Consider the following 16930-nt stretch of genomic DNA (forward strand, 5'->3'; position numbering starts at 1 on the left):
TTCTAGTACCTTACTAAAGCAGTTTCAATGACGGAAACAATTATTTTCTAAGACGGGAGGGGGGTGTTCACAGTAACCCTTAGTCTTCAGGGATCGGCAACATGTCATGAGGCCAAAAGTTTTGGGGAGTGAAGGATGATCCTAAAGAAAAAATCTATCTGCAATCCTTGAAATCAATGCTTATTTTAATAAATGCATCAATAATTCAGTATCTTCTGTGAATTTATGAATTGTAATCTACATTTCGCTTCCCTCTATCAATTTAGTAATCCAATATTCAATATCTTCTGCTAATTAGCGAGTAAGTAATCCCTTGTCGTCTACTGATCAAAATGTTATTCATTCTGTATTCAATTCTGTATCCGACTTTGAGTACATTCAGTCGTATAGTCAGTAAAGCAGAAGGCTTCAGTGCCATAAAGCCGTGGTTCGATTCCCGACAGTGGTATAAATGCAATTGATCGGTAGTAATGGCCACCAGGGCCCATGAATTCCTTCAATCATGTCCTAGTGGTACTAATAGCTTGTTTACCAAAATATAATTCCACAAGGTAGTCGATCATAAGAATAACGTGGTCACAGCCGAACTGAAACGCAAATTCATGGCAACAAATTTTTGGGGACTTCAATGTCCAAAAATTACCGAGGAAAGTCCTGGAAGCCCCGTTATAAACATCCAAAAATTTCTAGTTGGGTGTACCCCTTTCCTCTCTCTGTGCCCCTATATAAAATAGCCAACATCTAATTAAAAAACCAATTATAAAGCGCCGAGTAATAAAAATGTAAATTAAGTGTTATCCAAGCAGAAACCAATCCTATTTCTCTTCCTTTACGCTTAATTTTAAGTATTAAAATACACATTAGAGTGCACTCACGTATCTGTAAACTATAATAAAATACAGTTTAAAAAGTACCCAAATGTCTTTCATATTTTAGGAGTATTGTTGGGAAGTAAATTCTTTCATTCATGTCAACACGTCGTAAATGGTACATTTAGGACGACATTAAAGGCGTTTTTAAATATGAAAATTTAAAAGATTCCTATGTTATTTTGAATATCATTGTTTAAATAAATAATCCTCTGTCCGTTCAACTTATTTTTTTAAGGTTTGAACATCAATAAAATTTTCGATTAATTTACAGTGTAAACTTTTTCTCGGCGAAAGCTTGCCGCTATTTTTTAAAAATAAAAATGTGACAGAATTGTGTAGTTTTTCTGTTTTATTCACCCATTTTTACCTAATTAAAATACTGATAGGCTAATCCTTGCTTCCCTTTGTGACTGTATAAAGATAAAATAACAAATAGCTTACCTTAATTTTTTTGAAGTTCAAAAAGGACTTCGTTGAATACAAAAAGCTATTTTATACGATTCTTAAGTGCGTTTATCTTTTAGAACAGGTGGATAATGCAAGTTCTTGTTAGTATCAGTTGTATATTCTTGAAATATCGAAAGATAAACTTGTCGCGTTAATTCTTATCTTGCTTCAGAACTAAGCAAAACAGAAAAAAAAGTTAGAAATGCGAGGAATTTCAACAATTTTCAACGTTTTGTAAATACCGAAAACATACGCAAATTATATATATATATTTATTTATTTTCTTGTATTATTTAGAAAAAGTTTAAGTTTGAAATTTTCGTATGTGTTTTGGTCAGTGTGACAAATTTTCATAGCAGGTGGGCACCACTAATTTAAGGTATTGCCACCTACTTTTACTGTCGTTGATGCTTGTAATATTTTTAATCAGGAAAAAAAAACTTATAAATTGTTGTTGTTTGATTTAGTGTAAATATATTTTTTGAATTGTGCCATACTTTTCCTGAGACAGACAAAGCAGATTTAAGAGGGGGGGGGGACAGAAGTTTTGATACATATTTACATCTTTGTTGCCTCTATCATAGCATTTAAAACAAAGTAAATTACCTTGCATAGTGGGCATGTTTTAGTTTAAACCGCTATTAGTAACTTAGTGCAGTTAACACTTATGTTAAAATTTGTGCTCTTAACTATGAGGAAGCGTTTTCGTTTGAAAATTGTTTGTGATTAGGGATTGCAATACCGGACCAAAAATGCAATACCGGTATTCGGTATTTTTTCAACGTGATACCGGTATTAGAAATTTTCCAAGGAACATTCAAAAACATAATTTTTCGTTGCTGCACTTCATTATTTCGTTTAAAAAGTGCATTATTTACTTATTGGAGCAACTATAAAATAAAGTTACAAATATCATAACAAAAAATTAATAATAGCAACAAAAAAAAAAAAACTCCATGCTAATTTACACTAAGCCTGGAATTCATTGTAATGAACAAACTTTCTGCAGTTGAATATATTCCTTCTGAATTTACGCGGGCCGATGGTGCTCTTAAAAATGCGCGTCGCACCTCCTGTATAGTTGCCAGGAAGTCCTTCATCTTCAAATAATTCGGTCTTTAATTTCTTGGTTTTGAAAATAATCACTTTTGTGAATGTAGGTGTTTCTTTTGTATTGTGGGTAGCTTTTTTTATCGTTATTATTCATAGCTAATTATTTTTGGTTTGAAATTTACAATGAATTTGATCTAAATAATTTCTTCCACCCCCCCCCCCCCCGTTTTCTTTTCGGAATTCTTTACAATTATGTAAATATCTGGAAATATGTTCCAAATGATGCCTTTTTTCTTTGCAAATATTTAAGGCATCATAAATATTATCTTGCTTAGTGTGAAACTGAATAGCGAGACAGAACAGCACGCTGATACCGATGACAACAAAATAGCTGTTTCTTATACTAACAAGAAAAAGTTTTTCTCTAAATTCAGTACAGTCGAAACAAATATATATATATATATATATATATATATATATATATTTAAATATATATATATATATATATATATATATATATATATATATATATATATATATATTTAAATATCATAAAGAATAGTTGCAATTGATTGTTAGAATAAACTTCTCATAGCGCAACACTTAAATTCCAATACTTTTATCCATTTAAAATTAATTCGTACAAGAGGGCAAATCTAAAAAACGGAGATTTAAAAAACGTGGTTCATATCAACTCACGTAAGTACGGTTCATCACACCATCTAGTGATGAAAATATGATTATGCAATCTTTCTACTACTTATTCACTGATGTTCTATAAATTCGTGCTTTTGAAACCAAATTTTTAGTTCAATAGATTGATTTTGGTACTTTGCCTCATCAAAAAAGAAATTTATATTTAAAATAACAGTAGATATCCAATTATTTAAATTGAAAACTCTTTAATTGCAAACTATTTATTATTTTAGCTAATACCGAAAATACCAGAATTCTACCCAGCAAATACCGGTATAACGAAATTGCTCCAAATACCGGTATTCCGGTATACCGGTGTTGCAATCACTATTTGTGATGAATAACGGAGAATATCTCTAACAAAACAGATATCTATTTTTCCTCACAGAGCCCCCCCCCCCCTCAAAAAAAAGTAACAACAATAATAATAATAATGAAGTTAAGTGGGATATTAAGAATTTTGAGGGTTTGAAAATAATTTTGAATAGTTATCAAATGCCGATTAGCAATAAATTAAAATGTACAGTCACTCCCGTTTATAGCGAAGCCGGATATAGCTAATTCATGAGTATAACGTAATAGATTCAAAAGAGTTTTAGTCTGAAAATTGTGTGTGATGAATAACGGAAAATGTTTCTCGTAAAACAGATATCATCTATTTTTCCTCACAGAACCGCCCTCCCCCCCTCCCCCCTAAAAAATATAGTAATAATAATGAAATTAAGTGGATATAAAGAATTTTGAGAGTTTGAGAATATTTTTGAATAGTTATCGAATGCCGATTCGCAAAAAATCAAAATATACAGCCATTCCTGTTTATAGCGAAGCCGGATATAGCTGATTTATGAATATAACGTAATAGACTCAAAAGCGTTTTCGTCTGAAAATTGTTTATGATAAATGAAGGAAAATGTTTCTCACAAAACAGATATCTATTTTTCCTCACTGAAACCTCCCGAAAATAATACAGAAATAAAATGGAATACTAAGAATTTTGAGAATTTGAGAATAATTTTGAATAGTTATCAAACACCAATTAGCAATGAATTTAAATATAATCGCTTCCGTTTATAGCGAAACCGGATATAGTTAATTTATGAGTATAACGTGGTAGATTCAACTCCCCTTCAGCTTTAACAGTGTATAATTCTTTAACAAAATTACGGCTATAATTTTTATTGATCCTTTCGACTACGATATAAGAGTTCAACTACATATTTACAGATGGTGAAGGAAATGTAATGAAAATTTTGTGATGACGAATACTACTTGAAATAAACAATCATTGACATAAAATTTTCCTGTGTAACATTAACGAAAACAATCATAATTAAATGAACTGAAACTGTTTTATTGTTTACTTCCTTTTACAAAAAAGGAAGTATTGTATTCGCGAGAATGAATGTTGAGTTTTTTTCCGACTCGACCACACGTGGATAAGTGCCTAAGAACGTATAGACACGCGAAATATCCATTTTGACGATTCCGAAGTTAATTACAACGACTTTTCTCGTGACGTCTGTATGTACGTATGTATGTGCGTATGTATGTCGCATAACTCAAGAACGTATGTCCTAGAAAGTTGAAATTTGGTATGTAGACCCCTAGTGGAGTCTAGTTGTGCTCCCCTTTTGGTTGCATTCGAATGTTCCAAAGAGGGTCTTTTGCCTCCTTTTTGGGGGGAAATCATTGTTAATTTTGATGTAAACTTAAGTGGTGTTATGAATTGGCCGACACTTTGCGATACATCGCCAAGTTTTTTCGCCAACTTATCGACAAACTTGGCGATTTTTTTTTTTTTCTTTTTAATTTGGTTTCAATTTGGGGCCACTGTTGGTGATATTAAGAGAGTAAACTATTGGGGAAAACTAAGGAAAATAATTTTCTATGCAATAATTTGAATTTTGCTGTAATCAGTACGCTATGAAGAAAATTTCAACAGTATGTTTTAGCTCAAAAACAATAAATGCGCACTATGTATCGAATATTCTAACTTATGAGTACCCAAACTGGGTGCTGCAGGAAGAGGTGAGAGGTACCTCGAAGTATACATGGTGCCAATAATATGTGCAATATCATTAGACTAAATTCAAAGGTGCCGCGAATCGGAGAAGATTGGGAAACTTTGTATCTAACATATTTTGATTTTATCTATCTTACTAATATTATATATGCGAAAGTTTGTCTGTATGGATGTATGGATGTTTGTTACTCTTTCACGCAAAAACTATTGAATGGATTTTGATGAAACTTTACAATAATATAGCTTTTGCATCAGAATAACACATAGGGTAGTTTTCGTCACATTATGGGGGGCAAAACCCCCTTAGGGGGGCAATAAAACACAATTTTCGTATAAATTCTCTAATATGGGGATGAAAAAATACTTGCACATATTAACATTATATGTCCATCGAAAGCTCTGATTTTTCTGCTGAAGATGGCACCTGTTCGAAATTTCTAAGTAGAATAAAAAACGAGTTATGAGCTTTTTAGTTCCATGTTCGAAGGCTTTCCTAACTCAATACAATATTTAGTGTATCATCTCAACTCTCTGTCGATAACGACTATTGTTGTATTGTTGACTATCTTTGCTTTTTGTGACTGTTCAAGGCTTTTCTCAAGTCAAATCTTGAAGTAAGATTTTTGCACAAGATTGGCAAATAATACATGGATTTGGCTGATTTTTTTCCATTTTAATACAACTTTGAGGCAATTAGTGGTTTTTTTTATTTATTTGTATTGACTGGGTATTTAATCGATCAGCTGGAATCTAGCCAAACTTTTTTTGTGGAATCATTTCAATAGCTAAGGCATTTGGCATTTTTTTCAACTGTCGCTGTTTTTGAAGCTAAAGACTACGCAATACAGTTTCTCGGTTTTCACCATGTAACCAAATGTCGCCATTTCTTTAATATTTCTTTCTTTAAATTTGTTAACACGTAAAATAATTCGCCAACTAATTCGCAAATTCTTAAACAGCGCAAAAACTTCCATTACTTTGTCTTTGCACGCAATTTCAAACAATTGCCAAATTTTTACTGTTTATTGGAAACATTTCGGGTAGCATCATTGTTGACCCTATTTTGGGACGATTTCTACGGTAAGAAGTTAAACATTATACAATAATTTAGACTGCTGGTGTAGCGCTGGATATTATGTATTTGATGGAGATCGGGATTATAAGGGAACTGTTTCACTTTATTTAAGAATAGTTGACCTCACTCGAATTGGATTTTTTGGGAATTACCCAAACTGACTTCTTTACAACTCCTGAACGTTTTCGTGATTTATTTTTTGTGATTTTTGGGTTTCTTCTCAGTTTTGCCAACATTTCATTTACTCCCTTTCCCCCTAATTTTCAGTTTTAATCATACCTTTTGATACATTTAAGGGGGCAGGCAATTTGAAATGTCGGCGAAACTAGAGACAAACAATGTTTTGGTAACTATTTGACCTCTGCCTGTAATGACCATTAACTTGAATCAATTGAAAAAAAAAAACTACATCAACGTGAGCGAAGCCGCGGGCAAAAGCTAGTAAGTAATAAAGATCTATTGAATAGTATTAATTAAGGTTGCCAACTGCTCCGCAAAAATAGCGAAATTCCGTAGCTCCGCAAACAAGGTATTGTGCTCCGCATTTCCGGAAGTATCGTTTTCAAGCACGACGTGGTGTTTTTCGCTGTTTTTTTATTTTTAACCTCCTGCAAACAACGGAAGGGGGTAATAAGTTTGACGGATCTGTGTGTCTGTCTGCGGCACTCTAGTGCCTAAACGGATGGACTGATTTTTTAAAAAAAACTTTTTTTGTTCGAAAGGAGACTTGATCGAGAGTGTTCTTAGCTAGGTTGTATATTTGGATGACAGTAATAAACGAAGATATTAATTAAAAACCTCTAAAATGTCTTTCGCGATTTTTGCAGTGAAAACATAGTTGAAAATTAAAAAATTGAATACCAAAATAAAGATAAATTTTTTCCGTGTCTGATAGAATGTGTTTAGAACTTCCATGTTTCATAGAATTCGAATAATAACGTTTTTTTAAGCAGGTTTTAATAACGGCTAAGCTTTTATTCACGCGATTGATAACTGAATTCGTTGTTGGCCGACAAGGAAATTAAAAGCAATGATTTAAAATTTTTGTCAGTTGCCAGTTTTGTACTTAATAGCAAATAAAATACTTGACATTGATTTTCAATATTACAAGGCTTTTAAAGGGATTTTCAACTTTCCCTTTTGATTCTACAGTTGCGACTCAGTCGGGGGTTTTTAAAATTTTTAATTTTATCGTTATTATTTTTATACTAATGCTTAAAATGATTATCAAAGTTCAAAAACAATGGAAGATACGTGTTCTTAGATTTTTTTATAGAAATTTATGCAAAATACCGAGCTTTGAAGCAAAATTTGAAAATATTCCTCAAAATTATCACAGATACTCCTCAAATTGTTTCTCCCATGGTTGGAAACCCTGGTATTAATGAAAAAACTGTAGTTTAAATTCTGCAATAACCAAAAGGTTAAGGAAAAAAAGCAGACCGTTTATGATAAAACTAAGAACTTAGGCAACTATATCAAAGAGTTAAATCATCAAATTTTTAAAAGTTTATTAATTTTTTTTTTCAGTTCACATTGAATGTTTTTGAGTAAGATTAATAAAGTAGACTCATTAGCTAGTAAGAATGCGAAATTTAGATTTATGTTGAATCACGTTAATCGAACATAACGGTGACGCAGCGAATGGGGGGTGGGGACGGGAGGTCAACTCCTCAGAGGTTCAACATTATTTATTGGCAACTCTAATACAGTAGTTTATGTACGTGCAAGACCTTTATTGGAATCAACCCCCGTCCCAAAAATAGTAAAATCCGCCTGAGTTAATGGTTTATATCTCTGTAATTTCTAATTAATAACACTTAAAACTTCGAACAGAATTAACTATTACGATTATGTTTACAACCTAAAGAGATTCATTTTATGAACAATACTAATTTGGAGTAAAAATGCTAATTTGGAGCAATAACGCACTAATTGTTTTATTTTAAAATTCAGTTAAGGAAATTAAGCTCGAAGAAAAACCTTCTCAATTGACTTTTTCTTTTCCTCATTTTTAAAACACCAAATGAACGAAAATCTACAATATTTTGGTTGTAAATATTAACGATATAAAAATTGTATTACCTTTAAATACACCAAAATGTCCCCAGAATACCGAAACTGTGAGCAAAAACACTTGTCTTCATTCATATTCTCTTTGAAACATCAATATAAAAATCGCTATTGTTAATCATTGCGTGTAGTGAAGTCAACAATAAATGTGACATTTTTCTTCGCGGAAAATAACTTGCTATGCTGTCAATCAATATGCATAACACGTAATTTAGGTCTACAGCAAACTTCAAAGTTTGGCAAAAAATAAAAAGAGGAAACTCGAAGATTGCAGAATTTCGTACGCTAAGGCAAGGTTTAGGAAAATTAATTACTTCCAAAATCGATACAGTTGATGGACATAAAACACTGCCCTGATGTAATTCCAATCATTTTCCATTACATTAGTTAAAGAATAATAATCATTTAAAATAATCAGGTGTACACAATTATTTCAACTTATATTTAAAAATAAATAAATAATAATTCATTTGAGGCAACTGCGCTTTAATATTCTTCTACAGTCAAAATTTTGAATCACTCACCTTCTAATTTCTTCTAACTACCATTTTTGTTGTAACTACGGCTGGATTTGCATGGGAGCTCAGTGGAGCTCAGCTCCTTCTCCTCTTTATTTCAATACTAGATAATTTGTGAAACATTAGTCGGAATTCAGATCAGCTGCGTCTGAAAATAGTTCTAAAAAACATAGTGATCCCACACTTCATTAGTAAAAACTTAAGCTGTAATACTTATTGGCACTTAGACATGTTCATAGTTGCGGACCAAGAAACACCATATTTTTATTGTACATGGAAGAAATACGTATTTAGTTAAAGACATAAACGTATATTCTGTATTTACATAGAACGACTTTACACAATTCCATCTCGTTCACTGCTGAGTAACTGACGGATCAACTTCAATTATTCAATTTACTGAGACATTACTGAAGCTCGTTTTTGATCACTCAAGGAAATGTCCTTCATTGCTATTGCGCAAAATGTATTCGTGATTCTATTTCTGGTTTTAATACGGAGAAAAGAAGAGAGTGAAAATATAATTTGATACAGTTTGCGTCCTTGGGCTTCCCCAAGCCATTTTAGCTGAACTTGGAAATGATCATTGATTTCAAGAATTTATGTTTTCTAATTTTCATTTGTTTTGAGTAAAAGACTGATTGTTGACAAGCCTATTGCTGAAGTTGCGTAACTATTAACAATTTTCTGATCTAGCTCCAAAAGTATTTCCTTTTCATTTAAAGATGATGATGAATGTACAGCATTTGATAACTAGTCAATATAAATACAGCAATCAAGCATTATACAATGTAACGATAATTATTTTCAGTGAGTTTGATTGTAACAATAATTATTTATAAATTTAAATTTCCATAGTAAAAAGACAATGATGATTATTAGATGTCATAATCATCCCAAGCATGTCCAACCCAAATAAACGATTATTCAGTTAAATGTCAAGTTTCATTCTACAACTTTTAAACCAAATGACAGAACCTCATTCTGCCGAACTACCGCTAAAAAGGGTAACCCCTTATCATTTAATGTTGAATGCTTTTTTTTTTTTTTGTCTCCAATTTGTAATGACTTTATTCAAAGTCATATTTTTGCGGAACTTAGAACTGAATCCTCTATTCTTACATTCTATGTCATGTTTGTTATCTTTTAAGGAAACAGAAATTGTGCTTCGAACTTGTTTTAACGTTGGTTTTATAGTTTATCAAGCAAAGTGAAATAATATTCAACAAATTGCTTGAAACTTCCGGCCTTGAACTAGAGATGGGTTCATGGTTACAGTGCTGAAGAAAAAAATCCCTTAATCGCACATCAAAAATAAAAAACATGAGTTTCAGAAAGCTAATGTTGATTCTAACCAAATAGGTTTTTCTTGACTTTTTTTTTTTTTCAAATATTCCAAAAATGAATTCTGTGACTGATCTTCTTCAAAATCATGCTTATTTTCTTCTGAGCGCAAATCCGGTTCTAATGGCAATGTAAGAAGTATAGTAAAAGCACTTTTTTTTGTCAGCTGTAATTTTCGTGAAAATGATGATATCGGTGATTTCGAGAACTGAAAATTTCGCAAATATTGTATGAACAGAACCGAAAGTCGAAAGAAAAAAAATTATTTCGTGAGGCTTAAAATTTTTGGAATCACAACGGGTTCGCAAAAATCGTCAAAATTAAATCCTCGCAAAAATAAGTGCTTAAACAGCAGCTGAATTGCACAAAAAGCTGCTAAAATTGATCTAAATATACTTACATTCTATAGCTGCTGACTTCAGGGCCTAATTACTGAATAGGCCAACTAGGTCGTGTCCTAAGACCCCCACTATTTATAGGCCCCCAAATGGCAAAAATGGTTTTAGTCTGTGGCTAAAATTCTTTTATCCAATGGCTAAAATTGTTATGCTTGAATACAGGGACCCCTAAAAAATTCTTTGGCCTTGGGATCCTTGATATCTTAATCGGACCCTGGCTGACATTGATAACTTCAATCCAAAGATTGCATTGAAAACGTTTGCTCGAGAACAGGTGCAAATTTCAAACCTCGCTTCAGTTAGGGTAAACTTTTGGACTCGTCAACTCCCGCTTGAGAGCATTTGGAATTCGGTGGTTCAAATAACTTGTGAGTTTAGGAGGAAAACAAGGGTTGGTAAAAAAAAAACGGTTTTTAGGTTTAAACCAGGTTTTTTTTATCTAAACCTGGTTTATTTGGTTTAAACACTACATATTTGTAAGAAAACCGATTTTATTATTTTATGAATTAATTGTTGAGGAATGTTTAATAATTCATAGTTGTACCTACTTTCTTCGTAATTAATTAAATAATTAAGAGTAAAATCTTGTAATTTCATTTCATCATACATAGAGATTTCTACAGGAGAATATTGTTTGAAAATCTTTATTATAAAAAATACAATATGTAAATGGGTCTTGGTATAAATAATCGAAGAAATAATTTACTGTGATAGTTCAGACATTATTAATTACAAATAATAAAACATGGAGAGTATTTTGTAGTATCTACAAATGAATCACAAGTCTGATGTACATTACAGAACTTTAAAAATCAAAAGATCAACGCATATTTTGTTTAAAGATTTTAAAAAGTATTACAAATCATGTAATTTATTAACCTAATGTATCAATGACAGCAATTATAGAAACAAAACAAGTTAGGTTTTAAGAAAATTATTGTTTTCCGTTGTAGACATTATTTCTCCTGGTTTAATGTATTTAGGAATACAATTTACAAACACTTTTTTTTTTACAAACACCTTTTTCACATTTTCGACAGCAATTGCAATTTGATTGACCCCTGAAAAGGAGCGTTTGTTCGACCAATCGAACAACATTGCCAAGGTTTCGCATCGGAATGGCAATGGTTTGACTTCCAAGTTTTGCACTTAAATACTTAAGATAGTCACAAAAATTCATAGTTCACTGACTGAAAAACAAATACTGATATTTAATTAGCTTTTGAAAATCCTGTTAATAATGAACGATGCGTTGCTTATTTTCACCAGCTGTGACTCCAATAATATTTTCAATTTCACGACTTAGCAATACAAACTTGTTTTTATGTTTAAAATTAAATTTCTCTTAATATGAAGAATACACATATTCAGTGGCGGCGATTGGGGCTTATAAGTGGGGGGAGGGGGACAAAAAAAAGACAACTAAAGCCCATGGGACTTCTAGCGGCAGCATAGAATAAAAAGAAACGAGCTGATGTGTGCATCACATGACTTCCTTTTACTCCAATTTAATGTCATTTCCCCATTATTGGCATTTTTAATGTGATTTAATAGTTTACTCTCTAAATATCATAGCCAGTGGCCAAATTGAAACTAGATTTAAAAAAAATATATCCACATTTGTCGCCAAGTTGGCGACAAAACTTGGTGACCAAAATACTGGCGATATATCACAATTTGTCCGCCAAATTATAACACCACTTGAGTTTACATCGAAATTAACAATGATCCCCCCCCACAAAAAAGGGACAAAAGATCCCTTTAGAAGCACAGGAATGCAACCAAAAGAAAAGGTGCACAATTAGACCCTACTAGGAGTCTACGTACAAAATTTCAACTTTCTAGGAGAACCCGTTCTTGAGTTATGCGACATACATACGCACACACAGACGTCACGAGAAAACTTGTTGTAATTAACTCGGGAATCGTCAAAATGAATGTTTCACGGGTCTATACGTTCTTAGGCACTTACAAACTACGTGTGGTCGAGTCGAAAAAAAAAAAAAACTCAACATTCATTCGGGGTGAGTAAAATGGAAATTAAGGTCGATTTTTGAGTGAAAATTTTTTTGAGAATACAATACGTTCTTTTTTGTAAAAGGAAGTAAAAAAAAAGTACAAACTTTTGTTAGGATAATTTTTGAAAGCAGCAGATAAGTGGAAATTAAGATGTAAATCTAACAACTCATTTCACGTTTTCTTAAGCTTTTGACGAATTATGCACACAACAACTTTCCCCAAAGAATACTTAGACATGAATTAAACTTCGTTATTTACCCTGAAGTATTTGGAGATGTTACAAACACTTGGTAATAATTTCATTTAACAAGTGTGGCTTGTTTAAATAAAACGATTTACTATAATATTTAAACAATAAATACATCAATTTAAAGCTATTACGTGTGCTAAAAAAGGTTTCGTAAACAGATACACAAAAAGTAAAACAAATAATTATGTTCTGAAAATTTTAATATTTCTGCCTTTTTAATAATTTCCAGTTGTGGTTCCTAAATTGGAAAAAATAATTTAATTTTTTTACCATAAAAAGTGTAGAGGCGGTTGACCCCCCCCCCCCCCCAAATCGCCGTCACAGCATAAACGCGAAGAGAATTTAAAAAAAAAGAATACTTCTGGAATTCTTTTTTCTCTCTCTCTTTTTAACATTGTATTTCACTTTCAATTTTGGTTGACATCTGAAAAAGGAAATTATGAACAAATTTACAATCTATTGCAAATACACAAATGCAGCCTGCATTTAAAATTGTGGAGGTGGGAGCTAATACGTAATGCCATCGCTCGGTGGTAACGGTAATTATTATTAAACTTAGAACTCCACTCTCTCGAACGAATGGCTTGCCCCATTCGGTTCGATGGATAAAGAAGGACAAGATAGAAAACGATATTACAACAACAAAAAATTTCTACTAAACTGATCTTTACCTAGGATAATATATTTCTACCTTTTTCTTTAAAAAAAATTGCTTTGTAAATACTCTCTTTCCTCGTGTCAAAGACACATTGAAGAGTAATGAGTGAACGCACCGCACCACACATCCTCCACGAACTCTAGAAATTTTGAACTTGTGAAGAATTTTAGACAATGCTGGGGAATATAAGAGGGCATAAAGGAATTTCTTTTGTTCTATCAAGAAAATTCGTTGATTCATTGTTAGGCATTTTAAATTAAACTATACCACCTCAAAGAATAGGTTACAGAGCAAAAAATCTTAGTACTTCTTTCGACTATGACCTTTTAGCTCCAATCTCACTTTCAACTGTAATTCCACCAGCAATCTAGGCCCATCATTTCCAATTTTTCGAGGAGGAAGGGGTTAAAGAGTATATTAGTATATCTACATTCCTACATATATGAAAATACAATAGTTTCTCAAAACCAAGAGGGCAATTGCTCCGTCCTGACCTATCCCCCCCCCCCACCCCCAAATAAAAGCTCTACAACTATCCATGGGTGTAATTCGGGAAGACATAAGGGTAAAAAGTAGTCAGTTGGGTTGTAGCTATTAAATTACCAAGTATATGCAACTGTAGCCAGGGCCGGATTTTGACTTAACGGGACACTAAGCTATTTCAGGTATGGGGCCCCTTCTGTAGTCCGGGCAACTTTTATGTCGGTGTCGAAAAATGCCAGTTTTAAGTGTTTTCTTTCTTTTTTTACTATATTTGTCTCCTTCCTCTGATACCATGCTTTTTTTTTTTTTTTTTTTGTTCATTTTTTCAATATATCCTGCTGTCCTTTTTGTATTGACCTTCAGAGGGGGAAATGGTATCAAAGTGACGCAGGGCTCCAAGTTTAAAGGGGTATTGAGTACCCCAATTGTAGGTGGTCCGGGAGTGAGTTTCTTCCCCGGGGAAAACTTTGAAAAATAGATACAGATTTCTGAATTTTGAAGCCTTATAAGGGATACTTGAAGCCACAAAAATACCAGGAAAAAATAGTAAAATAAAACGTTTATAAAAATTATATACTCTTTCGCAAATTAAGATAATACACGGTAAAAATTGTTTTTAGTTTGAGAAATTAATGACAGCAATCGACTAAAATAGCAAGGGAGGAGAAAAGATAATGCATTGTTACTAGCTGACATCAGCTTTCGGTACAGTTAGTTTTTGATCACTGTGCCAACCCATCGATGAACTATAATATACTTTTAAAGAAATTGTATACAGATGTAGAAAATAGGTAACAGATGAGTATCATACTGCCGATTTGGACAATTCGTAATTTATACACTTGTTAAGAAATAAAACTGATGTACAGTTTGCTTAGAAGTTTAAAAAACTTATCTGATTACTTTCAACGACTCTAGAACAATTAAAATTATTCAAGGAACTAGATTTGCATTTCCAGTCTCGGACAATTTAGTATTTGATTGTATAGTTTTACAGTATTTTTATAACTTCGTAAGAAAAAGCTATTTTAAGTTTAAAAGAAAAGAATAAACTATAGATTTCTCATTACAATAACTTTTTTTTCAATCACAACAAGAAAACAAAAAGGAATAGAGGTAGTAAAATATTTTTTCCTGTGCTGAACAGATTGACTATATGCAGTAGAAGTAAGATAAAAGCAAGCAATAGCAAAGTAAGTTCTAAAATATTGCATTTGGGATTAAATAAATATCAAGATATGAAACATATGAGCTGCAAAATTTATCTCAAGTAATATGTCACAGAAACGGACATATTGGAACGGACATATGGATTTGACATATTTTAGTATTCCACCCCCCTATTCCCTCTTATTTGTTAGAAATTTAAAAATTCATGGTTTCTAGCCACACTTTTTCAAGCACTTGAAAATGAAATTTATTTTTTCAAGAACTTCTCTTTTTTTTATAAGAACGAATCATGAAATTTTCGGGAGTTGGGGGCCCTCAACAAAGCGGGGGACTAAGCTATAGCTTGTCTAGCTTATAGGTAAATCCGGCACTGAATGTAGCAATAAAGACCGACATTGCGGGAGATCAGGGGTTCGATTGTTCCATCCCTGGCTATGGGAAATTGATGTAATTACATGTAAGGGGACATGGAGAGGGGGAGGGGTTGGAGGAGGACTCTTAGTAAAACCGTTTCAGACTGTTAAGCAATAAGTTACCTGCCTTAAGCTAAGGCAAAAAACTGCATGCAATAAGAAAAAAATCATGAATTGAAAATGAATAACTAGCATCGTAACTACATGAAATGACCTGAGATATGATAAACGACACGAACATTTCTAATGCGTCTCTTCCTCGCTCCCCCAGACAGACTAGCAAATGTATACTTACACTTTTCAATTGCTTTGCAGAAATCTTAGCGTAATGTTCAAGTCATAACCACAAGATGGCAGCACCAAAGTTATTCTTTCACTTGCAAAAAATTATTTGATCATTTTGTTTTGTTTTCTTTCCCCCCCCCCCATTTTCTGTTTATGGTCTCTAATATTAAAAAGAAAATTTTTGCGATAAAAACTAAAAAACCTAAAAACTTGATTAACTCATAAATCATAAAGGAGCTGAACTTATTTCAAAAGAGAAGAACCATTAAAACAGTTTGGTTTTTACTTCTGCGTTGAATTCAATAAAATTGAATATTATTTATTTATTTATTTTTTGTTATTTTTTTCCCTAAGAACAATTGTTAGCCGTAGTTTTACCTAGGAAAAAAATATTGTCGAAACTTTTGAAGATGTCCACTTTTCTTTTCTTTAAAAATCAATTCTCTAATCAAAATTTCCGCCGAACGCAAAACAAACCCAGGCACCGCACCACCAGAAATATTTTTTTCAGAACTGAAGTGAATTTAATCTTTTATAACTTAAATTTGAAACGTCTCATAATATTTCGCTTGAGTTCCTCTCCAAAAAAAAAAAAAAAAAACCTACATACGCTATCCTGGGGGTGTCGGCCACCCTCGTGCAAAGACCTAATGCGCCGCCCCTCTACAGATAGTTTCATATTTTGATTATTACTTAACATTGACGTTGTAAACCTGAAAGGAGTAATAAAAAGTAAAGCATAAAACTTTATTAAAAATGCAAATAAAATTTTTCTTCAAAACTTGGCTATCTACTATGACCTCAGAAAGATTCTTTAAACCATCTGAATGCTGTAGCACGAGATGGACATTCATTAGCAAACGCTGAGTGCATCCGTTGAACTCATTCGTTTCGATTTTCGGTCTAATCCTTATTACTTCATGCAGGATATGTCTTAGTTTTTTATGGTTTCTTTATGTGTTTTCACTGGTAAGATTATATTTTCGTTAAAAAAAGAACTATTTTTTATGAATTTGTTAACAATAAAAAAGATTCAAATTTGTTTAAACGCAAAATTATGAAAAAAAAACTATTTAGTTTGTTTCTTATTATTCCACCAAGTCAAAAAAAAATCCAAAAACAATCCTGAATATAGAGGAGTATAAAAGACAGT

General features: G+C 32.3%; 1 protein-coding gene across 1 annotated transcript in view; it reads right to left on the reverse strand.

Annotated features, from left to right (window-relative positions):
* The window catches only part of LOC129226369 (uncharacterized), a 103055-nt gene extending 93898 nt beyond the window's left edge, over nucleotides 1–9157 (reverse strand). The window contains exon 1 of the mRNA XM_054860973.1: nucleotides 8764–9157. The gene's annotated coding sequence lies outside the window, so the exon portion shown is untranslated. The remainder of the gene's footprint in view (nucleotides 1–8763) is intronic.
* Between the last annotated feature and the right edge of the window lie 7773 nt (nucleotides 9158–16930).

Source organism: Uloborus diversus, chromosome 7, assembly GCF_026930045.1.
Source record: "Uloborus diversus isolate 005 chromosome 7, Udiv.v.3.1, whole genome shotgun sequence".
NCBI lineage: Eukaryota > Metazoa > Arthropoda > Arachnida > Araneae > Uloboridae > Uloborus > Uloborus diversus.